The 22,909-nt window shown below is 38.4% G+C and overlaps 1 pseudogene; it reads right to left on the reverse strand.

Annotated features, from left to right (window-relative positions):
* Positions 1 to 10,489: 10,489 nt before the first annotated feature.
* On the reverse strand, positions 10,490 to 11,526 carry LOC127687942 (D-3-phosphoglycerate dehydrogenase-like; annotated as a pseudogene).
* Between the last annotated feature and the right edge of the window lie 11,383 nt (positions 11,527 to 22,909).

Raw genomic sequence — 22,909 nt, forward strand, 5'->3', positions numbered from 1 at the left:
GGTTCAAAGATTAAGTGATTGTAATCAGGATTACTCCTGAATATATTATCGGTCTTGAAGTAGGTGCTTTAGAATATGTTTGTCAGCTAGTAAGTGAGGTAGGTCATAAAAGTAGTAAGTTTGAGCTAGGACATGAATGCATAAATTAACATAAACACATATACACAATAAATATTTTAGGAAATTATACCCTTATTCTGTATGTTGCACTTGTATACTTTTTACTCTATTATGTTTTATTTGAAAACTTACTAGTAGTGTTGGAGAGGTGGCTCAGCAGTTAGGAACGCATACTAATTATGTTTAAGTGATCCAAAAAACTCCACCAGAGAACTCCTACAGCTGATAAACAGCTTCAACAAAGTGGCTGGTTATAAAATCAACTCAAGCAAATCAGTAGCCTTCCTATACTCAAAGGATAAACATGTTGAGAAAGAAATTAGGGAAATGACAGCCTTCACAATAGCCACAAACAATATAAAGTATCTTGGGGTGACTCTAATCAGACAAACGAAGGATCTGTATGACAAGAACTTCAGGTCTCTGAAGAAGGAAATTGAAGAAGATCTCAGAAAATAGAAAAATCTTCCATGCTAATGGATTGGCAGGATCAATATAGTAAAAATGGCCATCTTGCCAAAAGCAATATAGAGATTCAGTGCAATCCCCATCAAAATCCCAACTCAGTTCTTTATAGAGTTAGAAAGAGCAATTCTCAAATCATCTGGAATAACAAAAAACCCAAAATAGCTAAAACTATTCTCAACAAAATAACTTCTGGTGGAATCAGTATCCCGGAGCTCAAGCAGCTACAGAGCAATAGTGTTAAAAACTGCCTGGTAATGGTACAGAGACAGGCAGGTAAATCAATGGAATAGAATTGAAGACCCAGAAATGAACCCACACACCTATGGTCACTTGAGTTTTGACAAAGGAGCTACAGCCATCCAGTGGAAAAAAGATAGCCTTTTCAACAAATGGGGCTGATTCAACTGGAGGTCAGCATGCAGAATAATGCAAATCGATCCATTCTTATCTTGGAGTTGTACTAAGCTCAACTCCAAGTGGATCAAGGACCTCCACATAAAACCAGACAAACTGAAACTAATAGAAAAGAAACTGGGGAAGACCCTTGGGGACATGGGCACAGGGAAAACGTTCCTCAACAGAACACCAATAGCTTATGCTCTAAGATCAGGAATTGACAAATGGGACCTCATAAAATTACAAAGTTTCTGCAAATACTGAAGATACTGTCAAAAGGACAAAACAGCAACCAACAAATTGGGAAAAGATCTTTACCATCCCTACATCCAACAGAGGGCTAATATCCAATATATACAAAGAACTCAAGTAGGTAGACTCCAGAGAGCCAAATAACCCTATCAACAAATGGGGTTCAGAGATAAACAAAGAATTTTCACATGAAGAACTTGGAATGGCTGAGAAGCACCTTAAGAAATGTTCAGCATCGTTAGTCATTAGGGAAATGCAAATCAAAACAACCCTGAGATTTCACCTCACACCAGTCAGAATGGCTAAGATTAAAAACTCAGGTGACAGCAGGTGTTGGTGAGGATGTGGAGAAAGAGGAACACTCCTCCACTGCTGGTGGGAATGCAAGTTGGTACAACCACTCTGGAAATCAGTCTGGCAGTTCCTCAGAAAACTGGGCACCTCACTTCCGGAAGATCCTGCTATACCACTCCTAGGTATATACCCAGAGAATTCCCTAGCATGCAATAAGGATGAATGTGCCACTATGTTCATAGCAGTCTTATTTATAACAACAAGAAGCTGGAAAGATCCCAGATGTTCTTCAATGGAGGAATGAATACAGAAAATGTGGTATATTTACACAATGGAATACTACTCAGCAATTAAAAACAATGAATTCATGATATTCTTAGGCAAATGGTTGGATCTAGAAAATATCATCCTAAGTGAGGTAACCAGATCACAAAAGAACACACATAGAATGCAGTCACAGATAAGTGGATATTAGCCCAGAAGCTCTGAATACCCAAGACACAATTCACATATCAAATCATTCCTAAGAAGGAAGGAGAGGGCCCTGGTCCTGGAAAGGCTTGATGCAGCATTGTAGGGGATTATCAGCACAGAGAAGTTGGAGGTATTAATTGGAGAACGGGTGGAGGGAGGAGGGCTTATGGGACTTATGGGGAGGGGGAAATTAGGAAAGGGACAATCATTTGGAACGTAAGCAAAGAATACAGAAAATAAAATTTAAAAAAATAATACATACTAATTTGCAGAGGACATGAGTTTGATTGAGCCACCTCTGGCAGCTCATAATCTCATGATCAGCTTTTCAGGTACCCACATTCACATGCACACACCTGGGTGCATGCTTATAATTAAAAGTGAACCAGTAAATATTAAGATATTCCTGAATGGGAGGAGGTGAAGTAATTTACTTCCATATGCTAGGTTGATTCCAGACAATAAAAAAGGGTCTTTTTTTTTTTGAAAAGTAAATTGCAATCACAGAGGCTTAGGGGCCAAGCCACGCCCCTTAGAGACTCATGCCAAGCGTGAGTAGTTTGGAAAGTAAAATAAAAAAGTAAGTCTGCTAATTCTCCTTAAACATATTTATGGTAGCACAAACTAAAGGAACAAGAGGACAACAATAATAACAAAACAATATTACTTAATATGTTAATCAAATAGATGGCTATACTTTGCAATTACAACACCATCACAGACCAAAATCAAGATATCCAAAACAACAAAAAAAGATGAAATAATAAATCACATTCTGCCTAATCTTGAACAATCAATTTTCAAATGACTACAATTAAGAGTATCTTCAACACTTTTAAGAATTGAATTCTAATTTCTAGATATATTTTTGAAGGTAAAGACAGCAGTAAATTCCAGTCATAATTCTAAGAATTTTAAAAAAAAATAGTTCATGTGCTAGCAAACCCCTGTGTCCATTTTTCCATTCTGGCTCACATTCTGTAGAAGAAACTGAGACACAGAGAGTTAAATAATTATGACTAGGTTTCAGGTAAGTCAGAGCAGTAGGCTGTTTGGTGCTCTAGCACATTATTTTAACCAATGCCAGATGGCTGCCAACTGCCAACTTTACTTGAATGAATAAATTAGTATTTTGTAATTTTTCTTTTATCAAACTTTTCATAATTTTATGGCTCTCATAGAACAAATGGTTTCATTACAAAACTTTTTTCATCTTTTACTCTATATGTGAGAATATTGAGGCTATGTAACTGAACAATTTGCACAAGATCATGTAGCTGAAAATAGTCAGGGAAGGTCTCATATCCAAGTGTTTGAAATCCGGCATAAAGGGATGAAGTTTCAGTCTTTAACTTTTTGATGGTGTCTTAGGGTTTCCATTGCTGTGAAGAGATACCATGATTAAAGCAACTCTTCAGAAATGTTGTAATTTTATGAGATCCCATTTGTCAATTCTTGATCTTAGAGCATAAGCTATAGGAGTTCTGTTCAGGAACTTTTCCCCTGTGCCCATATCCTCAACGGTTTTCCCCAGTTTCTTTTCTATTTGTTTCAGCGTGTCTGGTTTTACGTGGAGGTCCTTGATCCACTTGAAATTGAGTTTAGTAAAAGGAGATAAGAATGGATCAATTCGCATTCTTCTGCATGCTGACCTCCAGTTGAACCAGCACCATTTATTGAAAAGACTATCTTTTTTCCACTGGATGTTTTTAGCTCCTTTGTCGAGGATCAAGTGACCATAGGTGTGTGGATTCATTTCTAGGTCTTCAATTCTATTCTATTGGTCCACTTGTCTGTCACTGTACCAATACCATGCAGTTTTTAAGACTTTTGCTCTGTAGTATTGCTCGAGGTCTGGGATACTGATTCCCCCAGAATTTCTTTTACTGTTGAGGATAGTTTTAGCTATCCTCGTTTTTTTTTTTGTTGTTCCAGATGAATTTGAGAATTGCTTTTTCTAACTCTGAAGAAATGAGTTGGGATTTTGATGGAGATTACATTGAATCTGTAGATTGCTTTTGGCAAGATGGCCATTTTTACTATATTAATCCTGCCAATCCAGGAGCATGGAAGATTTTTCTATTTTCTGAGGTCTTCTTCGATTTCCTTCTTCAGAGACCTGAAGTTCTTGTCATATATGTCTTTCACTTGTTTGGTTAGAGTCACACCAAGATACTTTATATTGTTTGTGGCTATTGTGTCATTTCCCTAAATTCTTTATCAGCCTGCTTATCCTTTGAGTATAGGAAGGCAACTGATTTGCTTGAGTTGATTTTATAACAAGGCACTTTGCTGAAGTTGTTTATCAGCTGTAGGAGTTCTCTGGTGGAGGTTTTCAGGTCACATAAGTAGACTATCATGTCATCTGCAAATAGTGATAATTTGACTTCTTCATTTCCAATTTGTATTCCTTTGACCTCCTTATGCTGTCTAATTGCTCTAGCTATAATTTCAAGTACTATATTGAAAAGAAATGGAGAGAGCAGACAGCCTTGATCGGTTCCTGATTTTAGTGGGATTGCTTCAAGCTTCTCTCCATTTAGTTTGATGTTGGCTACCGGTTTGCTGTATGTTGCTTTAACTATGTTTAGGTATGAGCCTTGAATTCCTGTTCTTTCCAGGACTTTTAGCATGAAAGGATGCTAAATTTTTTCAAATGCTTTTTCAGCATCTAATGAAATGATCATATGGTTTTTTTCTTTGAGTTTGTTTATGTAGTGGATTGCATTGTTAGATTTCCTTATATTGAACCATCCCTGCATCTCTGGGATGAAGCCTACTTGATCAAGGAGTTTCTGTAAGGCAAAGGACACTGTCAAAAGGACAAACCGGCAACCAACAAATTGGGGAAAAAATCTTCACCAATCCTACATCTGATAGAGGGCTAATATCCAACATATCCAAAGAACTCAAGAAGTTAAACCTCAGGGAACCAAGTAACCCTATTAAAAAATGGAGTACAGATCTAAACAAAGAATTTTCACCTGAAGAAATTCAGATGGCCGAGAAGCACCTTAAGAAATGATCAACATCATTAGTCATTAGGGAAATGCAAATCAAAACAACCCTGAGATTTCACCTCACTCCAGTTAGAATGGTTAGGGTTAAAAACTCAGGAGACAGCAGGTGTTGGCAAAGATGTGGAGAAAGAACGCTCCTCCACTGCTGGTGGGGTTGTAAGATGGTACAACCACTTTGGAAATCAGTCTGGTGGTTCCTCAGAAAACTGGACATGACACTTCCGGAGGACCCTGCTATACCTCTCCTGGGCATATACCCAAAGGATTCCCTGGCATGCAATAAAGACACATGCTCCATTATGTTCATAGTAGCCTTATTTATAATAGCTATAAGCTGGAAAGTACTCAGATGTCCCTCAATGGAGGAATGAATGCAGAAAATGTGTTATATTTACACAATGGAATACTAGTTAACAATTAAAAACAATGAATTCACGAAATGTTTAGGCAAATGGTTGGATCTGGAAAATATCATCCTAAGTGAGGTAACCTAATCACAAAAGAATCCACATGTAATACAATCTCTGATAAGTGGATATTAATTAGCCCAGAAGCTCTGAATATCTAAGGCACAATTAGCATAACAAATGACTCCCATGAAGAAGTAAGGAGAGGGTCCTGATCTTGGAAAGGCTTGATCCTGCATTGGAGGGGAGTACCAGGACAGAGAAAAAGGAGAGAGGTGATTGGAGGATGGGTGGAGAGAAGGTTTATGGGACATATGGGGAGGGGGGTACTGGGAAAGGGGAAATCATTTGGAAGGTAAACAAAGAATATAGAAAATAAAAATATATAATAAAAAAAAAATCAACTCTTCAGACACACCTAAAGAGGGCATTGGATTCCATTACATATTGTTGAGATCTGCCATATGATATGGTGGGAATTGAAATCAGGACCTCTGGAAGAGCAGTCAATGCTCTTAACTGCTGAGCCACCTTTCCACCCATGTCCCCTCCTCCAAGCAACCCTTATAAAGGACACTGGCTCTAGCTTACAGGTTTCAGAGATTCAGTTCATTATAATCATAGCAGGAAGGATGGCAGTGTGTACGCAAGCAGAGATAGCACTAGAGGATCTGAAAAGTCTACATCTTGCTATGAAGGGAAATAGGGGAAGACTGACTCTCACATGGCTAGGAGGAATGTCTCAAAACCTAATCCTATAGTTAGATACTTCCTCCAACAAGTCCACACCTCCTAATAGCACCACTCCCCTGGACAAGCATTCAAATCACAGATAGCCATCCCCAGCACTAGTAGTTGAAGATGCTGTCATTTCTTGAATGTATGTTTTTGGCTACTTGGTAATGAGTCAGGAAAATAAAGTTGCCTGGATTTACTTGTGGGTTCCCCACTCTATGAGCTTTGTTCATGTGTTCTTTTCATGTTCATGCTATCCTGTTTACTGTTTTTGTTGTTGTCAGTTTCTTTGTAACATCTGTAGTAAGGGACAGTGATATCCTTGTCTTTTATGTTTACTCACACACTCCTTGTCTATGAAGTGTTATGCCCCGATTGCAAGGTCCTCACAGATAACAGGAGTCCAACTCATATGCAAAAGCCAAATCTTTATTCAAGCTCCAGCTTAGACCGTCTAACATCTTCAGCATAGTGAAAGGTGTGCAAGGTCCTAAGCTGGTAAAAGTCTTGCCCATAGCTGCTGTAGTAGGGTGAGGGGCTTTCCAACATGGCGGTTACATGATTGGTTGACATTTGCTACTACACTTGTATTGGCAAGTAATGATTTCAACTTGGTATGAACAATGGTTCCTAGCTTCATCAGTCTCTTTTAAGACAGAAGGTATGTTCTCCTTAAGAACTGATTGGTTGTTGCTAGAAGTGCATTGGTTGTTTACTGAGGAGAATTGTGATTGTTGCCAGGCTGACATGGTTCTTGTCAAGTCGGGTTGTTTTTACAGTAGCTTAGTTCATCTAGAGGGCAAGTTAATCATAAAATGAATCTGTTAACAAAATGGAGTTTGTAATGTTAAACTGGGCCTTTCATTATCATCTTTCTCTCTCTTGGAAGATCCATTAATAGTATATGTCCTTTATAAAATTAGTCTTTTATACCATATTTTTACTATACTTTTTAATACATTTAAGTACATTTAGATATGAAACCGCCTACAATTGTGTAATACAAGTTAATCAGCAGAGTAACATGCTGTACAAGTTTACAGCCTAGGAGAAATAAGAAATAAGTAGTACTGTATAGCTTAGATGTATAATAGGACACGGCATCATGATTGTTGTAACTATACCTACCACATGGTGAAATAGTTTCATGATGCATGTCTCAGAATACATCCTCATCATTACATGATGATTCATGACTATATGTTTTTTTTAAATACTTCTAAGATATATAACTGTGACTAAGTAAAACAAATCTACCCAAAAGATATATTGGATGGTTAGGTTCAAACAAGTTCTAATTTACTTTTTTCCCCAAATGATTAAAATAGATCATTTTAAGCCCATTGACACTGCAGACCCTCTTTCAAATTCAGCTTTAAATTAGAATCTTTTATTATTATCTGTTAGCACTTGTGTAATTGCTTTCTTGGTACTGGCAGAAGGTTGCTATAGATTTCACTTGAGGATTCTATAAAATCTCTGCTCACTTGTCTTTTTTGAGCCCATTCTTAAGACTGGTAAATATGACAACTTTAAAAATATTCTGGTTTATGTAGCAGAGGATGGCCTTGTGAGGCATCAATGGGAGAAGAAGCCCTTGGTCCTGTGAAGGCTCGATGCCGCAGTGTAGGAGAATGCGAGGTCAAGGAGGCAGGAGTGGGTGGGTGGGTGGGTGGTGGGGAAACACCCTCATAGAAGCAGGGGGAAAGGTGATAGAATAGGGGGATTCTGGGGAAGGGGGCCTTGGAAAGGAGATAATATTTGAAATGTAAATAATAAAAATATTCAATAAAAATTGTCTGGTTTTGATACAACTCACCATAAATTTAACTGATTTACAAAAGTTTCTTCTGATTTAGATCTAATAATGTATATTTATTTCTGTAGTTAAAAAGGCCAGAGACAAGCATATAACTTAGAACATCAGAAGGCCCCAATATCATACTACATTTTATTACTTAACTATTACCTGACACTGAGCTTCATTTTTTAACATCTTTGTGTATATCTCCTAATTACAATTCAGGTTCAGCTGAATATGGTGCTAGGCACTTGTGATTCTGTTAGTTTGGAGGCTGTGGTAGAAGGTTCCTTTGGAGGTGAAGAGTTGGCAGTCAGTCTGAGCAGCATAGTGAGAACCCAGCTTAAAACCATAAAGTTTGAAACATCTTCCAGTCTAGCTCAAATCTATTCTCAAGAGCAAATGAAGTGTAAGTGATGGAAGTTTATAAATAGAAAATGTAGGATTCTAATTTTATTTGTGAATTTGGTCTGTGTTGGGCCCTCCAAAAACCTTTGAAAAGATGAGAATGATGGTTGTTATTGTCATTGATTCTTTACTTTGATATTAATATCTCATGTGTTGTTCTCAGTATGCTACCCTGTGTGATTATGTTATTTCTTAAGAATTCAAAATAAAATTTGCCAGGTAAACTTTTTTACTTAAAAGGTTGTATTTACTAGATAATGTATCTAATGCCTTTTTCATGCATTTTAGAGAAAAAGAATGTTTTTTGATTGGTTTATTAGGCCCTTTAATAAGTAGGAAAGGCACAGTTGTAATACAGTTGCTATATGTTCGCTTCACAAAATTTTTATGTCATCCGTTACTTACTGTTAGATAAATTAGTCAAAAGTTTCATATCCAAAAGGAGACTTAATTGTGTTTGTCATATTAGTAATTTTTAAAACAATGGTCATAGCCAAATTATTGAGCTGAAATTCAGCTTTCTGTCTCCTGTTATTTTGTCTATCAACATGGATAATCTCAAATCAACAATGCCCTTTGCATTTTAAACACATTTTAGACGTGTTGTATGGCTAATCCTGGTTGTCAACTTGACTACATCTGAAATCAAGTACAGATGAAGGAGCTGAGCTTGCCTGTGAAGGATTATCTTGATTCCATCATTTGAGGTAGGAAGATTCAACCATTCTAGGGGCAGTCCACATAAAAATATTGCATAAAGAAGCTTTTGATTTTTGTTTGCTTGCTCTCATTCTCACTAGGTGATTCATCTATCCTGTTCCTGAGCCATTCCTTCACTGGTGTTAGAACTACCACTTCATCATTCCAATGTAGACTGAAGACCAGTGGCTCTCTAGAATTTTCCTGGGAACACAGCACCAGATTGTGAGCTTTAAGACATCCACAGAACTGCTGTAGTACCTGGACCACAGCCTCCTATCCACTTTAATGAATACCCTTGTGTGTGTTTTGTTCTTTATCTTTTACTAATCAATATGTACTAAATTATAATTGCAAAATTTCCATGAAATAATACTTTGAAAACTTTTACTTTGATATTACTTTGAAATGCTTTGTATTTCATAGTATGAAATACTATGAAATTCTTTGAAATACTATGAAACATACTGTGAATTAGTAAAGGATATTAACATTTTGGAGCAGGCTGTTGATTTAAAACCAGTTAGTATTTGAATCAATTTTAATTTTTGCTTAAATTATAGTTGTGAAGAATTTTGAATACCCTAGTGCACTTACATTTCCTTAAAGGGTCTGGTAAATCTGTGGCTGTTTAAAATCTATCCAGCTTTGAGTTACCTCTACCTCACTGTGCTATTATTAGATATGTAAAATATAGAGTGAAGTAACAAGGAAGTAGTGATCTTAGCCATGTCCTCATTACTTTCCATTGATTAGCCAGCATGGTTGTTATTTACTCATTAAAAGAATAACTAAGAGTTATACATTAAAAATCTTCTTGATTCTTTATAAATTTCACATCCTATACCCCAATCTCTTTAATGTTCCCATCCCTTTGTATCTGCCCTCTGTTCTTCCAACATCTCAGCCAAAAGAAAATACAAAATACAAAATAAAAAAAACTCACTGTAGAAGATTCAGCACATCACAGTGTGTCATGAAGTATATCCTTTTGTCCCTATGTTTTTTTCTTTAAGAGATTCTTTACTAGATGTTATTTCAAGAAGATGGAATAACTTAGGAATGTGAATATTCTCTCTATATAGATCACCATGAGCAAGGAATTTCTTTTTTTTTTAACTTGTGATTTTTATTCTTTTTTTTTCCTCTAGGAATCTTCTTTTCTTTTTTTTTTATATATATATTTATTTTTTATATTCTTTGTTTACAATCCAAAAGCTTTCCCCTTTCCCAGTTCCCCCTTCCCCATATGTCCCATAAGTCCTCCTCTCTCCATCCATTCTCCTATCTTCCCCCTCCCTTTTCTCTGTCCGGGTACTCCCCTACAATGCTGGATCAAGCCTTTCCAGGACTAGAGCCCGAGTGAAGAATTTCTTAAGAAGAGCCTGAGGGACCGAGGCCACTGGGTTTCAGGGTCAGAAGCAGAACTGGAAAGCTTCAGACCTGTTTGTGCTACTTCACTTCCATGCTTCCAGGCTAGGCAGCATGGAGGAGAGGCCATGATGTGCCAGGATGCTCTATCAGATACCTTGGCAGTTTGGTGGATGGGAGTTGAACACCTGTTTATGCCAGTGGCTAACCACAGTGGGAAACATTGCAGGGTTCAGGGCCTGAGCCTAGAACATGAGCAGGCGCTGGCTCCCATGTAGTGGCACCTCTGGCCTGAAGATAACTCTATAGAGCACATACAACATTGCTGTGCACCAAGCCCACATCTTGATAGGGAACACCTGCCAGGGCCATAGTCTGGAGGTACTCTTTGCTGCCCTGCTCTCCTGGGACCACAGGGCTGCGGGAGTTGGTGACACTGAGGTCAGCCTCTTTCACCATAAGTCTAGCATTCACCAAGTTCACATCTACCTGTTTTGACACTTCTCTCAGAAGATTGACAATGACTTCAGGGCTCAGTCAGGCCCCACTATTCTTCAGAGATGTCCCTTGTGTCAGTACCTGAATGATCCCTTTAGGGGAGCCAGCCTAATCGAGCATCAGTGTGCCCAGTGCTTCTGTCAGAGCAGTCCAATATTGGTGTGTGGAGAGAAGGTACTTGTAAAGGCCTGGGTCTTTACAACATCTATTACAAATTTCTCCTTCACTATGTCCATAAACTGGACTTTGATTTCCTCCCCAAAGAGGCTTTGGGTCTCCTTGATGCTGACATTCAGGTGGTGACAATATGACATTCTCATAGTCCACTAAGGCCTTGTCCCATGATGACTAATTTGTAAACACATCCATTGTGGCACCAGCACACTGACCAGACTGCAAGGCACAGAGCAGGACACCTTCATCCACAATCCCTTCATAAGTACTGAAGGGCACAGCTTAAAATTACAAACAGCATTTTACTTTTAGACTATTTTATGTTAACTTGCCCCTAGATTGAACTCAGTTACTGGAAAACCCCAATTTGTTCCAGGAACTGAGACATACCTAGCAACAGCCACTTCATTCCTAGTGACAGCCAATTACTCTTATAAGGAAAGCACCTAATGTTCTAGATGTCTTTAAAATAGATTACTTAAGTAAGTAGCATATTGAACATTGTTCATATCAAGCTGAAATCATCACTAGCCAATAGAAATGTACCAAGATGCAATTTTCAAATGTCAACCAATCATGTAGCTGCAAAGTTGGAAAGCCTCTTACCCTGCTGGAACTGTGATAAAAAGGTAAGGCTTCCCTAATTAAGGGACTTCCACACCCATCCACTACATTGGAGAGGTTGGAGGGTCCAAGCTCGAGCTTGAATTTTGCATACGAGTTGGATTCTCAGTGTTTTTTTGATGATCTGTGAAGACCTCGAGATCTGTGCATAAAAAGCATAGTTCAATACTCATATGCCCATCTAGCACTATTCCACGAGTCTGTGGTAGAGGGCCGACAGGAGTGTGGACAGTAATGAAATCACAAAGAGATACCTTATAACACTACCTAATTCATCCCATGAAGCCACAGTTATACTGATACCTAAACCACACAAAGACCCAGAAAAGAAAGAGAACTTCAGATAAATTCCCCTATGAATATTGATGCAAAAATACTCAATAAAATTATCACAAACCAAATCCGAGAACACATCAAAAACGTCATTCACCACAATCAAGTAGGCTTCATCCCAGGGACTCAGGAATGGTTCAGTATATGAAAATCCATCATTGTAATCCACTATATTAAAAAAACTCAAGGAAAAAGTCACATGATAATTTCAATAGATTCTGAAAAAGATTTTGGAAAAATACAACACTCCTTCCTTTTAAAAGTCCTCGAGAGAACAGGAATTCATGGCACATACCTAATCATAATAAAAGCAATATATAGCAAACCAACAATCAACATGATGTTAAATGGAGAAAACTAGAAGCAATCCCATTAAAATAAGGGACAAGAGAAGACTGCCCATTCTCTATCTATCTTTTCAATATAGTACTTGAAATTCCATCTAGAACAATTATACAACAAAAGAAGATTAAGGGGATATAAATTAGAAAGGAAAAAGTCAAGATATCTCTATTTGCAGAGGACATGATAGTATACATAGCGACCCCAAAAATTCTACCAGAGAACTTTCATAGTTGATAAACAACTTCAGCAATGTGGCTGGCTATAAAATTAACACAAAAAAATCAGTAGCCTTACTTTATACAGATGATAAATGGGCTGACAAAGAGATTAGGTAACAACACCCTTTGAAATCAGCACAAATATTATAAAGTATCTTGGTGTAACTCTAACCAAGCAAGTAAAATATCTGTATGATAATAACTTCCAGTCCCTGATAAAAGAAACTGAAGAAGACCTCAGAAAATGGAAAGATCTCTCATGCTCATTGTTAGGTAGGATTAACATAGTAAAAATGGCCATCTTATAAAAAGCAATCTACAGATTCAATGCAATCCCCATCAAAATTCTAACATAATCCTTCACAGATAAGCAAAGAGCAATTCTCAACTCTACTGGGAAAAACAAAAAACCCAGGATAGACAAAACAATTCTCAACAATAAAAGATCTTCTGGGGGAATCACCATCCCTGACCTCAAGCTGTACTACAGAGTAATAGTGAGAAAAACCACATGATATTGGTACAGAGACAGACAGGTCGATCAGTGGATTAGAACTGAAGACCCAGAAATAAACCCACACAACTATGGACATTTACTCTCTGAAAAAGAAGCCAAAACAATACAACAGAAAAAAAGAAAACATCTTTTACCAACGGTGCTGGTCTAACTAGAGGTCTGCATGTAGAAGAAAGCAAATTGATCCATATATATTACCTTGTACAAAACACAAGTCCAAGTGGATGAAGGACTTCAATATAAAACCAGATAGACTGAACCTAATAGAAGAGAAAGAGAGAAGTAACTTTTAATGCACTGGAACAGGAGAAATTTTTCTGAACTGAACCCAATGGCTCAGGTTCTAAGAACAATTGATAAATGAGATCTCATGAAACTGCAAAGCTTTTGTAAGGCAAACGACACTGCCAATAGGACAAAACAACAAACTACAAATTGAGAAAAGATTTTCATTAATCCTGCATCTGATAGAAGTCTAATATCTAATATATGCAAAGAACTCAAGAAGTTAGACTTCAAAACCCTAAATAACCCAATTTAAGGATGGACCACAGCACTAAACAGAAAATTCTCAACAGAGAAATTTTGCATGTGATAGAAACAATTAAAGAAATATTCAACATCCTTAGTCATCATGAAAGGACATATCAGAATGTGCCTGCTATTGCACCTTACCACAATCAGAATGGTTACAATAAATACTCAGGTGAAGGCAGATGCTGTCAAGGATGTGGAAAGGAGGAACACTCCTCCATTGCTGATGGGAGGGCAAACTGGTACAGTTCTGGAACTTAATCTGGCTGTTCTTCAGAAAATTGGAAATAGTTCTACCTGAAGACTCAGCTATACTGCTCTTGGGCAAATACCCAAAAGATGTTACACCATATCACAAGGACACAAGATCCACTATGTTCAGAACAGCCTTATTTGTAGTAGCCAGAAGCTTAAAACAACCTAGTTGTTCCTCTCCTGAAGAACGGTTACAGAAAATGTGGTTCATTTACACAATGGAATACTATTCAGCGATTGAAAATGAGGACATTGTACATTTTGCAGCCAAATGGATGGCACTAGAAAATATCATCCCAAGAAAGGTAACCCAGACCCGAAAGGATATGCATGGTATATATTCACTGATAAGTGGATATTAGTCAAAAAAGTACAGAATACCATTGATATAACTCACATAGTGTATGAAGTTTAACGAGAAGGAAGGCCCAAGTGAGGATGCTTCAATCCCACCTAGAAGGGGCAACAAAATTAGTATGGGAGGCAGAGGGAGCAAGGAATGTGGGTGGGAGATGAGAAAAGGGGATCAGGGTCACGTATAAAGGGAGACAGGAGAGAAGCCCAGAGGACCAGGAGAGTGAACGGCAGTATGTAGCTGTCTGGGTAGGGGGAGCAGGGAACCTTGAGAAAGTCTCAGAGACCTGGGATGTAAGAAGCTCCCAGCATTCAATGAGGATGACCTTAGCCAAAATGCTTAACAGTGGGGAGATGGAACCTGAAGAGACCACCTCCAGTAGATAGACAGGCCATTCACTTACCTCAAAATTTTGACCCAGAATTATTCTAGTCTAAAAGAAATTCAGAGATAAAAATGGATCAGGTACTGAAGAAAAAGCTATCCAGTGACCAGCAAACTTGGCATCCATTCCATGCACAGGCACCAAACCCCGACACTATTACTGATGTAAAAAAAAAAGCTATGTTTTGCTCATAGACAGGAGCCTCTCACATGGCTGTCCTCTGAGAGGCTCTACCAGCAGCCAGCTGACTGAGGTAGATGCAGATACTTACAGCCAAACATTGGACTGAAGTCTGGAACCCCCTGTGGAAGAGTTAGGGGAAGGATTGAAGGATCTGACTACGACTAAGAGACTAAGTGACCAACCAAAGAGCATACGTGGGCTGATGTATAGATCCCCTCCCCCCCCACCCCTGGCACATATGTAGCAGAGGACTGCCTTGTTTGGTCTCCATGGCAGTGGATGCATCTAATCCTGTAGAGACTAGATACCCCAGGGAAGGGGGATCATAGAGAGTGTGTAGGGAGATTGGTAGGGTAGGGGTGTGAGTTGGTGGGTGGAGAAGCACTCTGTTACAGGCAAAGAGGAGAGGGGATGGGGTGAAGAATTTTGGGAGAGGGTACCAGGAAGGGGCACAACATTTGGAATGCAAAAAATTAAATAAAATTATTTAATAATAAAAAACCCTATGGCTTCAAGTAGAATTTTAATCACTCTCTAGAGTAAATAAAAGGGTCTCTGTGGAGGGTTGAGGGATATGCTGATGTACGGGCTATTGGGATCTATTAAACGTTATATATATTTAACAAATAAATAGCTATAAATTCTCCTCACAGAAGAACATGCCTCCACTGCTGGAGGGAGTTGCAAATTGGTTCAACCACTCTGGAAATCATTCTGGCGGTTCCTCAGAAAACTGGGCACATCACTTCCGGAGGATCCTGCTATACCACTCCTGGGCATATACTCAGAGGATTCCCCAGCTTGTAATAAGGATACATGCTCCACTATGTTCATAGCAGCCCTATGTATAATAGCCAGAAGCTGGAAAGAACCCAGGTATCCCTCAACGGGGGAATGGATAAAAAAAATGTGGTATAGAGCCTGGGTGGCAACACCACATCTCCAGGTCCTGCAAGAGGCAAAAGAGGCTTCCGGGTGGCCAGCGGGGAGAAGTCGGTGTGCTCTGGTGAATCCAGCAGGCCCCAGCGGGAGCCTTCAGGTGTCTGCTTCGGGATCTGAACAGCCTGGGCAACAGCACCCTGTCTCCAGGCAGTGGAGAAGGTAAGCTGTGCACCAGAGGCCACCTGGGAAGGGGCAGCTTGCACTGGTGAGTCCAGCACTGACAAGACCAACTAACACTAGTGAGAACTAGATGGCAAAAGGCAAACGCAGGAACGTCACTAACAGAAATCAAGGCAATATGGCAACACCTGAACCCAATTCTCCTCTACCAGCAAGTCCTGGATACCCCATCACACCAGTAAAACAAGATTTTGATTTAAAATCACTGGTCATGATGCTGGTACAGGAACACATGAAGGACATACTTAAAGAAATTCAGGAGAAAATGGATCAAAAGTTAGAAGCCCTTGCAAAGGAAACACAAAAATCATTGAAAGAAATCCAGGAGAATACAAAAGCCAATAATGAGGAAACACAAAAAACACTTAAAGAAATACAGGAGAACTTTGGACAATAGGCTGAGGTCATGAAAAAGGAAACACAAAAATCTCTTAAAGAATTACAGAAAAGCACAAACAAGCAAGTGAAGGAGCTAAGCAAAACCATCCAGGATCTAAAATCAGAAGTAGAAACAACTACGAAAACTCAAAGGGAGACAACTTTGGAGATAGAAAGCCTTGGGAAGAAATCAGGGGACAGAGATGCAAATATCAACAACAGAATACAAGAGATAGAAGAAAGAATCTCAGATGCTGAAGATTCCATAGAAACCATGGACTCAACAGTTAAAGAAAATGCAAAATGCAAAAAGCTTGTAACCCAAAGTATCCAGGAAATCCAGGACACAATGAGAAGACCAAACCTAAGGATTATAGGCATAGATGAGAGTGAAGATTTACGACTTAAAAGGATCGCAAATATCTTCAACAAAATTCTGGAAGAAAACTTCCCTAACCTAAAGAGAGAGATGCCCATGAATATACAAGAAGCCTACAGAACTCCAAACAGCATGGACCAGAACAGAAATACTTCCCGTCACATAATCAAAACCCCAAATGTACTAAACAAAGAAAGAATATTAAAGGCAGTAAGAGAAAAAGGCCAAGTAACATATAAAGGAAGACCTATCAGAATCACAGCAGATTTTTCACCTGAGACTATGAAGGCTAGAAGATCCTGGGCAGATCTCATGCAGACTATAAGAGAACACAAATGCCAACCAAAGCTACTATATCCAGCAAAACTCTCAATCACCATAGATGGAGAAACTAAGATATTTCATGACAAAACCAAGTTTACCCAATATCTATCCACAAACCCAGCCCTACAAAGGATAATAGGAGGAAAACACCAATACAAGGAGGGAAACTTCACCCTGGAAAAAGCAAGATAGCAACCTTTCATCAAACCCAAAAGAAGTTAAGCAATCAAATTTAAAAAATAACATCAAAAATGATAGGAAGTAACAATCACTATTCCTTAATATGTCTTAACATCAATGGACTTAATGCCCCAATAAAAAGACACAGACTAACTGACTGGATATGTAAATAGGACCATACATTTTGCTGCTTACAGGAAACACACCTCAGGGTCAAAGACAAACACTACCTTAGAGTAAAAGGCCGGAAGACAATTTTACAAGCAAATGGTCTCAGGAAACAAGCTGGAGTAGTCATTTTAATATCAGATAAAATTGACTTCCAACCCAAAGTCATCAAAAGAGACTCTGAGGGACACTTCTTGCTGGTCAAAGGAAAAATACAACAAGAAGAACTCTTAATCCTGAACATCTATGCTCCAAATGCAAAGGGACCCTCTTTTGTAAAAGAAACTTTATTAAACTCAAAGCACACATTGCACCTAACACACTAAGTGGGTGACTTCAACACTGCACTTTCCTCAATGGACCGATCAGGAAAACAGAAACTAAACAGGGACACAATGAAACTAATTGAAACTTTGGACCAATTAGATTTAACAGATATATATAGAACATTCTATCCTAAAGCAAAAGAATATCCCCTTTTCTCAGCACCTCATGGTACCTTCTCCAAAATCGACCATATAATTGGTCACAAGACAGACCTCAGCAAATATAAGAAGATCGAACTAATCCCATGCCTCCTATCAGATCACTATGGAGTAAAAGTGGTCTTCAACAGCAACAAAAACAACAGAAAACCCAAATACACGTGGAAACTGAACAATATTCTACTGAATGATACCTTGGTCAAGGAAGAAATAAAGAAAGAAATTAAAGACTTTTTAGAACACAATGAAAATGAAGACACAACATACCCAAATCTATGGGACACAATGAAAGCAGTGCTACAAGGAAAACTCATAGCCCTGAGTGTCTCCAAAACGAAAATGGAGAGAGCATACAATAGAAGCTTAATGGCACAACTGAAAGCCCTGGAACAAAAAGAATCTAATTTACCCAGGAGGAGGAGGAGAAGACAGGAAATCATCAAACTAAGCGCTGAAATCAATCAAGTAAAAACAAAGAGAACCATACAAAGAATTAACAAAACCAGGAGCTTGTTCTTTGAGAAAATCAACAAGATAGATAAACCCTTAGCCGGACTAACCAAAGGACACAGTGACAGTATCCAAATTAACAAGAATTAACAAAATTAGAAATGAAAAGGGAGATATAACAACAGAAACTGAGGAAATTCAAAAAATGATCAGATCCTACTACAAAAGCCTGTACACAATACAACTGGAGAATCTGGAGGAAATGGACAATTTCTTAGACAGATACCAAATACCAAAATTAAATCAGGATCAAATAGATCATCTAAACAGACCCATAACCCCTAAAGGAATAGAAGGGGTCATAGAAAGACTCCCAACAAAAAAAATGCACAGGACCAGATGGTTTTAGTGCAGAATTCTATCAAACCTTCAGAAAAGACTTAACAGCAATACTCTTCAAACTATTCCACCAAATAGAAACAGAAGGAACACTACCCAACTTCTTCTATGAAGCCACAATTATGCTGATATCAAAACCACACAAAGATCCAATAAAGAAAGAGAATTCCAGACCAATTTCCCTTATGAATATCGATGCAAAAATGCTCAATAAAATTCTTGCCCACTGAATCCAAGAACACATCAAAACGATCATCCACCATGATCAAGTAGGCTTCTTCCCAGGGATGCAGGGATGGTTCAATATATGGAAATACATCAATGCAATCTACTACATAAACAAACCCAAAGAAAAAAATACCCACATGATCATTTCATTAGATGCAGAAAAAGCATTTGACAAAATTCAGCATCCTTTCACGCTCAAAGTCTTGGAAAGAACAGGAATTCAGGGCCCATATCTAAACATAATAAAAGCAATACACAAGAAACTGGTTGCCAACATCAAACTAAATGGAGAGAAACTTGAAGCAATCCCACTAAAGTCAGGAATTAGACAAGGCTGCCTCCTCTCTCCTTATCTTTTCAATATAGTTCTTGTAGTCCTAGCTAGAGCAATTAGACAACATAAGGAGGTCAAAGTGATAAAAATTGGAAAGGAAGAAGTCAAACTATCACTATTTGCAGATGATATGATAGTATATTTAAGTGACCCAAAAAACTCTACCAGAGAACTCCTACAGCTGATAAACAACTTCAGCAAAGTGGCTGGTTACAAAATCAACTCAAGCAAATCAGTAGCTTTTCTATTCTCAATGGATAAGCAGACTGAGAAAGAAATTAGGGGAATGACACCCTTCACAATAGCCATGAACAGCATAAAATATCTTGGGGTGACTCTAATCAAACAAATGAAAGATCTATATGACAAGAACTTCAGGTCTCTGAAGAAGGAAATCGAAGAAGACCTCAGAAAATCCATAAACCTCCCATGCTCCTGGATTTGCAGGATTCACATAGTTAAAATGGCCATCTTGCCAAAAGCAATATAGAGATTCAATGGAATCCCCATCAAAATCCCAACTCAGTTCTTCATAGAGTTAGAAAAAGCAATTCTCAAATTCATCTGGAATAACAAAAAACCCAGGATAGCTAAAACTATTCTCAACCGTAAAAGAACTTCAGGGGGAATCAGTATCCCAGACCTCAAACATTACTACAGAGCAATAGTGATAAAAACTGCATGGTAATGGTACAATGTCAGGCAAGTGGATCAATGGAATAGAATTGAAGACCCAGAAATGAACCCTCACACCTATGGTCACTTGATCTTCATCAAAGGAGCTGAAAACATCCAGTGGAAAAAAGATAGCCTTTTCAACAAATGGTGCTGGTCCAATTGGCAATCAGCATGCAGAAGAATGTGAATTGAACCATTCTTATCTCATTGTACTAAGCTCAGCTCCAAGTAGATCAAGGACATCCACATAAAACCTGACACACTGAAACTAATAGAAAAGAAACTGGGGAAGACCCTTGAGGTCATGGGCACAGGGGAAAAGTTCCTGAACAGAACATCAATAGCTTATGCTCTAAGATCAAGAATTGACAAATGGGACATCATAAAATTACAAAGATTTGTAAGACGAAGAACACTGTCACAACGACAAACTGTCAACCAACAGACTGGAAAAGGATCTTCACCAACCCTAAATCCAGACAGAGGGCTAATATCTAATATATACAAAGAACTCAAGAAGGTAGACCCCAGAGAACCAAATAACCCTATTAAAAAGTGGGGTATGGAGCTAAACAAAGAATTTTTCCATGAAGAACTCCAGATGGCTGAGAAGCACTTTAGGAAATGTTCAACATCATTAGTCATTAGGGAAATCCAAACCAAAACCCTGAGATTTCACCTCACACCAGTCAGAATGGTTAAGGTTAAAAACTCAGGAGACAGCAGGTATTGGCGAGGATGTGGAGAAAGAGGAACACTCCTTCACTGATGGTGGGATTGCAAGATGGTACAACCACTTTGGAAATCAATCTGGCAGTTCCTCAGAAAACTGGGTTCCTCAGAAAACTTGGCATGACACTTCTGGAGGATCATGCTATACCACTCCTGGGCACATACCCAGAGGATTCCCCGGCATGCAATAAGGACACATGTTCCACTATGTTCATAGCAGCCTTGTTTGTAATAGCCAGAAGCTGGAAAGAACACACATGCCCCTCAATGGAGGAATGGATACAAAAAATGTGGTATATTTACACAACGGAGTACTATTCAGCCATCAGAAACAATGAATTTATGAAATTCTTAGTCAAATGGATGGAACTGGAGAGTATCACACTAAGTGAGGCAACCCAGTCTGAAACGATCAATCATGGTATGCACTCACTAATTAGTGGATATTAGCCTAGAAACAGAATAACCAAGACATAATCCACATATTAAATGATGTCCTAGAGGAATGGAGGAGTGGCCTCTGGTTCTGGAAGGACTCAGTGCAGCAGTATAGGGGAATAGGAGAACAGGGAAGTGGGAATGTGTGGATGGGAGACTAGGGGGAGGGAAGAGGGCTTATGGGACTTTCGGGGTGTGGGGATCCAGAAAAGGGGAAATCACTTGAAATGTAAATAAAAAATATATCGAATAAATTTAGAAAAATGGAAAAAAAAAGACATCCTTCTTCAGGCTCAATACTTCAATGTCACCCATTCGCATATAGTGTTCAGAGGTGGGTCTCTATGTTAATTACCAATTGCAAGAAGCCTTTAAGAGGCTAAGCAATATGCTAACCTATACATTTAGTAACAAAATAGAGTCAAAATTTAAATATGTTTCTTTAAACTTTTCTGTTCTTAATACTTTAGTAAAAACTTTAAGGAAAATATTAAATAAATAAATAAATAAATAAATAAATAAATAAACAAACCTATTAAGCGTTCTCATTTCATTTCTGTTACTATGATTAAATATCCTCATAAAAGGAACATAGAGGAGGAAAGGGTTTGACTTACAGTTCCAGGTTACAAGTACATCCTTTGGGGGAAAGCAGTGCACTCAGAGAGTTAATCACATAGACATTAAAAGCAAAGAATGACTAAGTACACCCCTGTTTAGTGCTCAGCTGCTTTTCTCTACTCTCACAAAGTCCAGGGCTCCATCCATTAAATATGCTGCCCACATTCAGGCTGGGTCTTGCTACCTCAATTAACAATAAAGGTAATCTTTCCCCACATGCATAGGCTAACCTGATCTAGTTAGCTTCTTAGCCCTCAGGAAATCCTGGATTATGATAAATTAACAGAAGCTGATCATCACAATAATATAAAGAAAAATGAAACAAACAAGCAACAATAAAACAGGAAGTTCTTACTGGACTGTCTTGGCATCCCAAGATGTCTGTTCAGGCTTCCTTCTATACATAATTCCGTATACTTATGCACATTTTACACAGTAGCTTTTTAATGATACTTGAGGAAATATATAGGACAACTGTTAGCCACTTTATCTTCCCACAAGTAGAAGAGCTGCATATTTCATTAATTAGGTCTAAAAACACAATTATTGATGATGTATTCAATGATGCAATTAAAATCTAGGTGTCAAAATCCTGTAGCTCTACTTCTACAAATGTACATGTAAAAGTCTAAAAGAATATCTATAGTCAGTAGCAGGGAGGAAACTCCAGATGGAGAGATCAAACCTTGATTTGGTTTTGCTTTTTGGATTTCATATTATTTTCTACTGTGCAACATGAGAATTATGTTCGTGGTTTTCTACAGCTTTCTTTGTTTCTTTGTTTCTTTGTTTCTTTGTTTCTTTCTTTGTTTGTTTGTTTGTTTGTTTGTTTGTTTGTTTGTTTCTTTCTTTCTTTCTTCTTTCATTCTTTCTTAATATATTCTTCATTTACATTTCAAATGTTATACCCTTTCCCAGTTTCCCCATTCCCAATCCATCCTCCCAACCCCTGCCTCCAAGAATATGTCCCTCCACCCAAGCCACTCCAACCTACCCTCCTTTGATTTCCCCATGCTGGGGCATCTATTGAGCCTTCATAGGACCAAGGACTTCTCCTCCCACTGATACCCGACAAGGCATTCCTCTGCCACATTTTTGGCTGGAACCATGTATACCCTTTGGTTGAT

The sequence above is a fragment of the Apodemus sylvaticus genome, chromosome 6, assembly GCF_947179515.1.
Source record: "Apodemus sylvaticus chromosome 6, mApoSyl1.1, whole genome shotgun sequence".
Lineage (NCBI taxonomy): Eukaryota > Metazoa > Chordata > Mammalia > Rodentia > Muridae > Apodemus > Apodemus sylvaticus.